The sequence below is a fragment of the Suncus etruscus genome, chromosome 16 (genome assembly GCF_024139225.1).
Source record: "Suncus etruscus isolate mSunEtr1 chromosome 16, mSunEtr1.pri.cur, whole genome shotgun sequence".
Taxonomy (NCBI): domain Eukaryota; kingdom Metazoa; phylum Chordata; class Mammalia; order Eulipotyphla; family Soricidae; genus Suncus; species Suncus etruscus.
The window spans coordinates 66219450-66232417 of NC_064863.1; the positions used below are offsets into that span (position 1 = coordinate 66219450).

General features: G+C 38.2%; 1 pseudogene; it reads right to left on the bottom strand.

The window, feature by feature from the left end:
- Positions 1-3773: 3773 nt before the first annotated feature.
- On the bottom strand, positions 3774-4480 carry LOC126032193 (60S acidic ribosomal protein P0-like; annotated as a pseudogene).
- Between the last annotated feature and the right edge of the window lie 8488 nt (positions 4481-12968).

Below are 12968 nucleotides of genomic sequence, written 5' to 3' on the forward strand. Positions count from 1 at the left end.
CACCTACATGTTGTTCTATATACCTTATAGTTTCAGTTCTGATATCAAGGTCTTTAATCCATTTGGATTTTACCTTTGTACATGGTGTTCGCTGGGGGTCTGAGTTCACTTTTTTGCAAGTGGCTAACCTGTTGTGCCAACACCACTTGTTGAATAGGCTTTCCTTGCTCCATTTAGTATTTCTTGCTCCTTTATCAAAAACTAGGTGGTTATATGTCTGAGGAACCTTCTCTGAATACTCAAGCCTATTCCACTGATCTGAGGGTCTGTCTTTATTCCAATACCATGCTGTTTTTATAACTATTGCTTTGTAATACAGCTTAAAATTGGGGAAAGTAATGCCTCCCATATTCCTTTTCCCAAGGAGTGCTTTAGCTATTCGAGGTTGTTTATTGTTCCAGATGAATTTCAGAAGTATTTGATCCACTTCTTTGAAGAATGTCATGGGTATCTTCAGAGGAATCACGTTAAATCTGAGATGGTACTATGAGGTACCACCTCACGCCACTGAGATTGGCACACATCACAAAAAAGGAAAACAAGCAGTGCTGGCGGGGATGTGGAGAGAAAGGAACTCTTTTTCACTGCTGGTGGGAATGCCGTCTAGTACAACCTTTATGGAAAGCGATATGGAGATTCCTTCACAAACTGGAAATTGAGCTTTCATACGATCCAGCTATACCACTCCTAGGAATATACCCGAGGCACACAAAAATACAATACAAAAATCCCTTCCTTACTCCTATATTCATTGCAGTGCTATTTACAATAGCCAGACTCTGGAAACAACCAAGATGCCCTTCAACAAATGAGTGGCTGAAGAAACTGTGGTACATATACACAATGGAATACTATGCAGCCATCAGGAGAGATGAAGTCATGAAATTTTCCAATACATGGATGTACATGGAATCTATTATGCTGAGTGAAGTAAGTCAGAGGGAGAGAGAAAGACGCAGAATGGTTTCACTCATCTATGGACTTTAAGAAAAATGAAAGACATTTTTAACAGTATCTCAGAGACAAGAGAGATGAGGGCTGATAGGTGCAGCTCAGGACATGAAGCTCATCACATAGAGTGATGAGTGCAGTTGGAGAGATGACTTCACTGAAAACTATCATAACAATGTGAATGAATGAGGGAAATAGAAAGCCTGTCTCGAGTACAGGTGTAGGGGGGTGGGGAGGAGGGAGATCTGGGAAATTGGTGGTGGGAATGTTGCACTGGTTGAAGGGGGGTGTTCTTTACATGACTGTAATCATACAACTATAATCATGTTTGTAATCACGGTGTTTAAATAAAGATAATTATAATAAAATAAAATAAAATAAAATAAAGAAAAAGAAAATAGAAGTCTTTGATAAGCTCAACAGAAACAACTTAAGAATCATTGGAGTCCCAGAGACCCAAGAAGAAAATCTCCAGGAAGAATCAACAGTCAAGAACATCATCAACAGTCAAGAACATTTACCAGAGCTAAAGAATACATGTGACCAAATCCTGCATATCCGAAGAGTACCAGCTAAAAGAGACCCCAGGAAAAACACCCCAAGACACATCCTAGTCACAATGAGGAACCCGACAGACAGAGACAGAATTCTGAAAGCAGCAAGATCAAAAAGGGAAATTAGAGTCAAGGCAGCATCCTTGAAATTTTCAGCAGATCTGTCACAAGAAACACTCAAGGCCAGAAGGCAGTGGTGAAATAAATGAAATAAATGAATGAATAAATGAATGAAATAAATGCTTTACCCAGAATACTGCACCCAGCAAAACTCACTTTCAGGTTTGAATGAAGTATACATAGCTTCACAGATAAATAACAGCTAAGAAAGTTTACAGACTCAAAACCAGCCTTAAAAGAAAAACTAAAAGGTTTAATTTAAGACAAGGCTGACAAAAAATACACCAAACTTCTACACAAAGATGGCACTAAATCCTATGACAACTATCTATCTCAATGTCAATGGACAATGCACCTATTAAGAGATCCAAAGTGGTTAAATGGATTAAAAAACTGAACCCAACCTTCTTCTGCCTACAAGAAACACACCTGAATAGTCAGAATAAAAATAGACTCAAAATCAAAGGCTGGAGGAAAATCATCCAAGCAACACCCTAAAAAAGCTGGAGTGGGGGGGTGAAAGAAAAAAATCTGGAGTGGCCATACTAATATCAGATGATACAAACTTTATACTCAGAAAAGTTGTAAGGGACAAAAATGGACATTTTTTTAACTAATCAAGGGATATGTACAGCAGGAAGAAATCACACTCCTAAACATATATGCACCCAATGAGGGACCATCAAAGTATTTAATACAACTGTTGACAAATCAGAAAAAGGATATGAATAATAACACAATAATTGTGGGAGATCTCTACGTGGCCCTGTCAACACTTGATAGGTCAACCAAATTGAAACCCACAAAAATATACTAGAACTGAAATGAAAAATGAAAGAAAGAGGCCTAGATATAAATAAAACACTCCATCCTCAGAAACCTGGATACACATTCTTTTCCAATGTATATGGGTCATTCTCCAGGATAGACCACATGCTGGCACATAAATCATACCTCCATAAATCAAGAGGATAGAAATTTTGCAGGCTACCTTTGCTGACCACAAGGCTCTGAAGTTAGATGTGAACTACAAAGGGACACACACAAAAAACTTTAACAGCTGGAAATTAAACAGTCTACTACTGAACAACCAGTGGGTCAAGGATGAAATCAAAGAGGAAATCATTTGTTTCCTGGAAACAAATGACAATGAAAACACAAACTATCAGAACCTATGGGACACAGCAAAAGCGGTACTGAGAGGAAAATTTATAGCGTTGCAAGCACACATCAGGAAGGAAGAAGGAGCATACATGAATAGTTTAATGACACAGCTTATAGAATTAGAAAACGATCAACAAAATAAACCAAAAATAGGAAGACAGAAGGAAACAACAAAGCTAAGAGCAGTAATCAATAAAGTGGAAACCCAAAAAAACAATCTAAAAGATCAATGTAAGCAGAAGTTGGTTCTTTGAAAAAATAAACAAGATTGATAGACCATTGGCAAAACTCTCAAAGAAAGAGAGGGAGAGAAACTTGATAACCCATATTAGAAATGAAAACGGGTAGATCACTACAGATACTGCAGAGATTCAAAGGATATTTAGAGACTACTTTGAGAAACTCTATACCACTAAATATGAGAACCTGGAAGAAATGGATAAATTCTTGAACTCATATAATCTTCCACAGTTGAATAAAGAGGATGTAGCATATCTAAACACCCCCATCACTATTGAGGAAATTAAAACCGTAATCAAAAGTTTGCCCAAAAACAAAAGCCCAGGCCCGGATGGATTCACTAATGAAGTCTTTCAAACCTTTTAAGAGGAACTACTACCAATCCTGGCCAGGCTCTTTCATAAAATTAGAAAAACAGGAACACTTCCCAATAGCTTTTATGAAGCCAACATCACCTTAATACCAAAACTATATAGAGGTGCTGCCAAAAAAGAAAATTACAGACCAATATCCCTAATGAACACAGATGCAAAGATCCTCAACAAAATCCTGGCTCTTAGGATCCAATGCCTCATCAAGAAGATCATTCACTATGATCAAGTAGGTTTTATCCCAGGAAGGCAAGGGTAGTTTAACTTCCCTAAATCTATCAACATAATACACAACATCAACAACAAGAAAACTAAAAATCACATGATCATATCAATAGATTCAGAGAAAGCTTTTGATGAGTGCCAGCATCCATTCTTTTTTTTTTTTTTTTAAGATCAGTAAGCCTTTATTTCTAGTTTCACAAATAAAACTGGCTTCTTTTGGTTGCTTTTAGGGGGGGATTAGTCAAAGAGACCAAATCCCTTATCCTCGTCCGACTCCTCCGACTCTTCCTTGGCAGCAGCCTTGGCTGGGGCTGCGGTAGCAGCAGGTGCAGCAGTGGTGGCTGCAGCCACAGGGGCAGCAGTCACAAAGGCAGATGGATCAGTCAGGAAGGCCTTGACCTTTTCAGCAAGTGGGAAGGTGTACTCTGTCTCCACAGACAAAGCCAGAACCCGCTTGTACCCATTGATGATAGAATGAGGCACTGAGGCAACAGTTGGGTAACCAATCTACAGGCAGACACTGGCAACATTCCTGACGCCCTCCAGGAAGCGAGAATGCAGAGTCTGCTCTGTGATGTCCAGCACTTCCGGGTTGTAGATGCTGCCATTGTCGAACACCTGCTGGATGATCAGCCCAAAGGAGAAAGGGGAGATGTTCAACATGTTCAGCAGTGTGGCCTCGCTGGCGCCCACCTTGTCTCCAGTCTTGATCAGCTGCACATCACTCAGAATTTCGATGGTGCCCCTGGAGATTTTGGTGGTGATGCCTAAAGCCTGAAAGAAGGAGGTCTTCTCGCGGCCTAGACCTGTATTTTGGGCTGGCACAGTGACCTCACAGGGGGCAATAACCAACATCCATTCTTGATCAAAATTCTCAGCAAGATGAGAATAAAAGGAACCTTTCTCAAAACTAAAAGCCTTTCCTCTAAATTCTGGTACAAGACAAGCTGTCCTCTCTCACGACTGTTATTCAACATAATACTGTAAGTACTTGCTATAGCGATTAGGCAAGAAAAAGATATCAAGGTAATCCAGATAGGAAAGGAAGAAGTCAAGCTCTCACTGTTTGCAGATGACATGATACTCTACTTAGAAAACCCTAAAGACTCTACCAAAAAGCTTTTGGAAACAATAGACTCATATAGCAATGTGGCAGGCTACAAAATTAACACAAAAAAACCAATGGCCTTTTTATACACCAATAACGATAGGGAAGAAATCACTCCTGGCAGGCTCAGGGGATCACATGGGATGCCGGGAATTGAACCTGAATCTGTCTGGGCTTGTCATGTGCAAGGCAAATTCCCTACAGCTGTGCTATCTCTCCAGCCCCCTCAATTTCTATTTTTTTTATTTTTGAGCCACACCCCGTTATGCTCAGGGGTTACTCCTGGCTATACACTCAGAAATCACTCCTGTGGTATTGGAATAAAGACAGGCACTCAGATCAGTGGAATAGGCTTGAATACTCAGAGAATGTTCCTCAGACATACAATCACCTAATTTTTGATAAAAGAGCAAGAAATCCTAAATTGAGCAAGGAAAGCCTCTTCAACAAAGTGGTTGGTGTTGGCACAACTGGTTAGCCACTTGCAAAAATGTGAACTTAGACTCCCAGCTAACATTATGTATGAAGGTAAAATCCAAATGCATTAAAGACCTTGATATCAGACACAATACCGTAAGGTTTATAGAACAACACATAGGCAAAAATACTCAAGACATTGAGACTAAAGGCATCTTCAAGGAGGAAAAAGCACTCTCCAAACAAGTGAAAGCAGAGATTAACAGATGGGAATATATTAAGCTGAGAAGTTTCTGCACCTCAAAGGAAATAGTGTCCAGGACACAAGAGCCACCCACTGAGTGGGAGAAACTATTCACCCAATACCCATCAGATAAGGGTCTAATATCCTAAATATATAAGGCACTGACAGAACTTTGCAAGAAAAAAAGTCTAATCCCATCAAAAGTAGGAGAGAAGAAATGGACAATTTGACAAAAATGAAATACAAATGGTCAAAAGGCACATGAAAAGAATGCAATAAAAATGGAAAGAAGAAATGAACAGACACTTTGATAAAGAAGAAATACAAATGGCCAAAAGGCACATAAAAATACTCCACATCACTAATCATCAGGGAGATGCAAATCAAAACAACTATGAGGTGCCACCTCACACCACAGAGATTGGTGCACATCACAAAGAATGAGAAGAAGCAGTGCTGGCAGGAATGTGGAGAGAAAGGAACTCTTATTCACTGCTGGTGGGAATGCCTTCTAGTCCAACCTTTATGGAAAGCAATATGGAGATTCCTCTCAAAATTGGAAATTGAGCTCCCACATGATGCTATACCACTCCTAGGAATATACCCTAGGAACATAAAAATACAATACAAAAATCCCTTCCTTACACCTATATTCATTGCAGCACTATTTACCATAGCAAGACTCTGGAAACAACCAAGATGCCCTTCAATAGATGAATGGCTAAAGAAACTGTGGTACATATACACAATGGAATATTACGCAGCCGTCAGGAGAGATGAAGTCATGAAATTTTCTTATACATGTATATATATAGAATCTATTATGCTGAGTGAAATAAGTCAGAGTGAGATGCAGAATAGTTTTACTCATCTCTGGGTTTTAAGAAAAATGAAAGATGCAGAATAGTTTTACTCATCTCTGGGTTTTAAGAAAAATGAAAGACATTCATGCAATAATTTTTAGAGACAAAAGAGAGAAGGGCTGGAAGTTCCAGCCCACTTCATGAAGCTCACCACAAGAGTGATGAGTGTAATTAGAGAAATAACTACACTGAGAACTATGCTAACAATGAGAATGAATGAGGGAAGTAGAAAGCCTGTCTAGAGTACATGCGGGAGTGGGGTGGGGAGGAGAGAGATTTGGGACGTTGGGGATGGGAATGTTGTTGCACTGGTGAAGGGGCGTGTTCTTTACATGACTGAAACCCAACCACAATCATGTTTGTAATCAAGGTGTTTAAATAAAGATATTAATTTAACAAAAAAGTAAAAAAGGGAAATTGCTCCTTGCTTGGGAGGCCATATGGGATGTCAGGGAATCGAATTGCGGTCAGTCCTAGTCTAGTGAGGAAAAGGCAGATAGAAGTTTCACCGTTTGTGCCACCATTCAGGTCTCTCAATTTCTAATTTTTTGAGGAATATCTATATTGTTTTCCAAAAAAGGCTGGGCCAGTTGGCATTCCCACAAACATCCGTACCAGCACTTGTTCTTTTTCTTTGTGATGTGTGCCAATCTCTGTGATGTGAGAAGGTGTATAATTGTTCTTTTGATTTACATTTCCCTGATGATTAGTGATTGGAATATATTTTCATGTGCATTTTTGCCATCTGCATTTCTTCTTTGACGAAATGTCTGTTCATGTCTTCTTATTTTTTGGATAGGGTTAGATGTTTCTTCAGGTATTGGGTGGATAGTTTCTTCCATTCCATGTGTTGTCTCTGTACCCTTGTCACTGTTTCTTTTGAGGTGCAGAAGCTTTTCAGTGTAATATAGTCCCATTTGTTTATCTTTGTTTTCACTTGCTTAAAAAGTGTGTTTAAATATGTCTTTAGCTTCAGTGTCATGATGTATTCTGCTTACATTTTCCTCTCTGTACCTTATGGTTTCAGATCTAATGTAAAGGTCTTTAATCCATTTTAATTAGACTTTTGTGCATGATATTAAATAGAGATCTGAGTTTGCTGTTTTGCCTGTAGCTGACCAGGTTTCCTAATGCTACTTGTTGAAGAGGATTTTCTTGCTATACTTTGTATTTCTTGCCCACAGATTGATACCTGTGGATCAATCTCAGAAAATTAAAGTCTATTCCATTTATCTGAGGCTCTGTCTTTATTTCAGTACCATTCTGTTTTAATGACTACTGCTTTTACTACTACTACTTTTTAATACATAGTTTATCGTTGGGGAAAGTGATGCCTCCCATCTTCTTTTTCCCAAGGATTGCTTTAGCTATTCATGGAGGTTTATTGTTCAACACAAATTTTAGGAATATTTGATCCACTTCTTTGAAAAAATGTCATGGGTATTCTCATAGAAATTAAATCTGTATAATGCTTTGAGAAGTATTGCCAATTTAATTATGTTAATCCTACCATTCCATGAACAGGGGTATGTGTTTTCATTCCCTTGTGTCCTCTTATTTCTTGAAGCAGTGTTTTGTAGTTTTCTTTTATAGCATATAATGTTTGCAATGGCTTGTGGTAGATGGCTTTGACTATATTGAGTAGTTACTTCAATTTCCATCTTATTAAGAATTATCATGGATCAGTGCTAGATCTTGTCAAATGAATTCTCTGTATCTATTTATATGATATATGATTTTTGTTTTTCTTTTATTAATATGTTGTATTTTATGATTAACTTGCACATGTTAAAAAAATCCTTGCATTTAGGGAATGAATCCTTCTTTGCTGCTTTTCACAAACTTGATGACAGGCAATATCTGTAATGGTGATATAGAATAGAAACTACATAAATATTTAAAATAACATGAATATTTAATATGTAGTTATGCTTTCTATTTATTAAAAAAGTTAGGAAAAGCAGGACTCTTCAGGATGCTTTTACCCATAAATACTAGAGCATACACAAAGCCATAAGGAATCATTTTTTGTGTGTGTGTGTTGTTCTTTTTTGTGTGTATGTGTGTGTATCACTTAATTGTATAGTTGAAGTTTGGCTTCAGTCATTACTAACTATTCCCTAGTCAATAGTAATGACTATCGTCTGATCTTGTATAATCCAAAATTTAAGGTAATTCCCTTTAATTTTCTTCTTACCAGAAAGTGAAATAGACTTCCTACTAACACATACATCCAAGAGTCCCATTTCATCTGGCAAACAAAAGACATCCAGGACCTGATTCAGCATATTTGTGGTCAGAACTTTGAACCAAATTAAGAGCCTTCTTTTGAAATGAGGTCCAAAGGGGACTTCCAAATGCCTTGAGGTTGCACAGTGTCCTCAGTGAATTATACCACATTCTAAAATATGTAAAAGAGGAACTAGGTTTATAAAAAAAAAAAAAAAAAAAAAAAAAGTAACCCTGGGATTCCCCTTTAGGATCTTGGTGAATTTTTAAGCCTTCATTCTAAACAATATTCTTTTTTTTTTCCACTTCTCCTTTTGCTTCAATTTTTCCTGCTGCTTTCGTTTTAAAAATATAAATAAGGTAAGATTGCCTTTAGGAACATTCTCTGTCAAGTAATTAGGTAGTTCACCAATCACTCTCATGTGTACTACACCTATCATTCAGTGCATTTTCATACACCATGCAGTGGGGACATAGACTTGAGTATTTATAAGTAAAAGCATCCTGAAGAGTCCTGCTACAAGAGATTCTTGGTCCTATGGGACTTTATATATTGACTAGAAATTTGTTTTTTTTCTTGAGTATTCCACTAGACTCATTGACAAATCACTGTTCCATTGGCTGATACAATTCAAACTTCAAGTGCTCCATTGGCTGTCACAGTTCAAACTTTATTTTCTTCAACTGTTGCATCTTTTTTTTTTTTTTTTGGTTTTTGGGCCACACCTGGCGGTGCTCAGGGGTTACTTTTGACTATCTGCTCAGAAATAGCTCCTGGCAGGCACGGGGACCATAGGGGACGCTGGGATTCGAACCACCCACCTTAGGTCCGGATTGGCTGCTTGCAAGGCAAACGCTGCTGTTCTACCTCTCCAGCAGCTTTTAAATGAAGACCCTGAGATGATTTTTTTAACTACATACTTCATAAAATATTTGATATTTCTTTTGAGGATTATTATATATTAAAATGTTTTTATTGAAGTAATATTGTACTACAACACTTCACAAGTGTATCATCATAAATCAATATCTATATTACTAATTAAGTTCACTGCTAAAAATCTAAATTGGTCCTTATAAATTGACCTGTTTTTATTGGATTGACTCTTTTTCTTCACCATTTCCTCTTCATGAGATTATTCAGCAAAATATAAAACAAAAGTTTAATAAATGGTGGTCTGATTTCTTTCTTTCTTTCTTTTTTTTTTTTTGAGTTTTGGGCCACACCCGGCGGTGCTCAGGGGTTACTGCTCAGAAATAGCTCCTGGCAGGCACGGGGGACCATATGGGACACCGGGATTTGAACCAGCCTCCTTAGGTCCTGGATTGGCTGCTTGCAAGGCAAATGCCGCTGTGTTATTTCTCCAGGCCCTGGTGGTCTGATTTCTTGAAGTTAATCCCTTCCTACTACACAGAGTCAAACTATTTCCTAACAAACTGAAATGATCAAACAGGTTTGCAGTCTGCAAGAAAGAACTTTGCTTGGAAATTCTTTAAAATTTGGGTATACACCTATTTTATCTAGAAGTCAGCAGAGCTGCAACAGAAACATCCAAACAGGGGCAGAAATGATAGCATAGCGGGTAGGGCAATTGCCTTGCAAGGCCAACCCGGATTTAATTCCAGGCATCCCATATGGTCCCCAAAACTGCCAGGAATAATTTTTTAGCTCAGAATCAGGAGTAACTCCTGAGCACCACCATGCATGGACCAAAAACAAAACAAAACAAAACAAAAAGGAAACATCCGAATACAAACTGGTTTTTCTCTACATTTATTTCTAGGACATGACCTTCACCCACAGGTTTTGGAGCACAACTGCAGGAACAGTGAGTTCCTGTTCCTTATTTCCTCAGGTGTAGGAACACTGAGTAAGCCATTTACACCTACATCTATGTTTTTCTACTCCAATAAGTCCAGCTTGGGAAATTATCCATCAGCAAACCAATGGGCTGTAACATGAGGTCTGTGTGGACTGACCCAAGGTGGGTCAATATCTATACTATTCAAGTTTGCCAGTAATTCTTCTAGTTTATGCTCCCAAACATCCCACTAAGAGGCCTACTTGATAATTATAGAATATGTTATTCTTTTCAGAAAGGTCATATGGATATAGGCTTATTTCTGTCTTTCTCACTCATTAAAAACTGATTTACAATTGCGTTAATGTTTATGCTTTTAATATACAAGGTTACAGAATGCCCTAAACACTCCACGATTGAAGTATAATGAAGTATAAATATAGTTAAAAATCATGTTTGTTGGGGCTGGAGAGGTAGTACAGCGGTAGAGCGTTTGTCTTGTATGCGTCTGACCCAGGACGGACGTTGGTTTGATCTTGGGCGTCCTTTATGGTTCCCCAAGCCAGGAGCGATTTCTGAGTGCATAGCCAGAAGTACCCCCCCCCCCCGAGAGTCACTGGGTGTGGCCCCCCAAAATAATGTTTGTTTATTAAATTTTATTGAAGTCACTTCTCTCTTTTTTTTTTTTTTTTGGTTTTTGGGCCACACCCGGTAACGCTCAGGGGTTACTCCTGGCTATGTGCTCAGAAGTTGCTCCTGGCTTGGGGGACCATATGGGACACGGGGGATCGAACCGCGGTCCGTCCAAGGCTAGCGCAGGCAAAGCAGGCACCTTACCTTCAGCGCCACCGCCCGGCCCCAAAGTCACTTCTCTTTAAGGAAAAGTTAGGGGATTTTTTTTTGGGGGGGGCACACCCTGTGACACTCAGAGATTAGTCCTGGCTATGCGCTCAGAAATCTCTCCTAGATTGGGGACATATGGAAAGTCGGGATCGAACCTAGTTCTGTCCTGGGTCAGCCGTGTACAAGGCAAATGCTCTACTGCTGTGCTATTGCTCCAGCCCCAATTTAAGGGATTATATGGCTCTTTTTTCAGTCCTGTCTGATTCAGAGCAGATACCATCAAGCTGTGTTTCCCCAATACTCCGGACATTCAGTTGTTTTTCCAAGATATTTACATTAAAAAAATCTAAATTTAAAAGATGTTTTCCATATGATACTAGCTAAAATACAGCTTCAAAATTATGTAGCTGCTATAGAACCCTTCCAAACCATCATTTTCTACCTTTAGCATAAACTTGAGGGAAAGTGAGCTCTTTTGTGGATATGATATATTTCTTCCCAAATATCATGCCCAAATGATATTTCAGCTAGTGAAGGAATAAGAATGTTGTGGATATTTGTATTTTTATATTCCTCTAACCTTTTCTCTGTTTTACCCAAACATGAATTTTACATGACATTAGTGACAAATGCTTAATGACAAAAACTTAGGAGTTTGAATTATTTTACCCATTCTGTTCTTTTCCTTTCAGGTCATACACGAGTACAGTAGAAATGTAAAATGTAGTGAAGAATGCAATGCACACAGATTCCACTGCTCAATGCAGTGATTGGTCTCTAGAAATCTAACACACATAAGCCAATAGGTACCTAAGATGTCTCCAAAGTATCTAATGGTTTTCCTTTCTCTTGTAACTGTCTTTACTTTCCAGAGGAGGGGTGATATTCCTTAAAGCTATATACATAATTACAAAATTATGTCTCACTGGTTTTATTTTAATCTGGGAAGACCTCATCTGACTCAGATCCTCTATGAGGATATAGAATTGAAATTTTAAGTCAGCATGTTAGTGGGTGGCTGAGAGAGTAATATATAAAGTTAGGCTATTGATGGAATACAGCAACCCCACACTTAAGAGATTAGAAAAATGATCTAAATATATAGAAACAGATGTGAGAGAATACTGGCAGTTAACCAGAGTTAGATTCGTCACTTTCTGAGGCTTAGCTGTATTCTTAAATTTAGAGTCTGTTCAACATCCTCTCGTTAAACAAATAGCTGAAGTTGGTTTATAAGACACTAGAGAGTCATAATTTACAGACATACTTTACATAAATTTTACCAGAGCTTCCTCTTTATTTGGATTTCTGGTTCTATTAAATTCCCACCAGGATCCAGAATAAAACCTTGCAGGATATTGATTTTTGCCAATATGTTTATCCCAGTTTTCTTCCTTCCTGTTTCCTCATCCCTTGCCCCAAATTACATATTCTCTTTGATAATGTTTACTCACCTACTTTAATTTATATTTTTAATTATTTATTTAAAGAAAATATCACATTGTTGACATAATTGACCATAATACATTTGTTTCAGGATAACAGAAAGCAAAGTTATTAAGAAATAGTCCTTTGATCTGTGCAAAAACTAAGAGCGCTAACTACAGAAGACTGACTGACAACAATCACTGGACAGAACTTATCCTGGGACCAATAAGAAAGAACCTACCCTAGGCTTTACAAAAATCAAGATCTCTGTTTCCAGAGGTCCAACTTTGACAATTGAAACTGAGCAGAACTTCTGCAACCATAAAGAAGACTCTATCCTAGGCTTCGGCCTAAGATCTGAGCAAAAACCAAGACTACTTATTACAGAAGACTGATTACAACAATAATG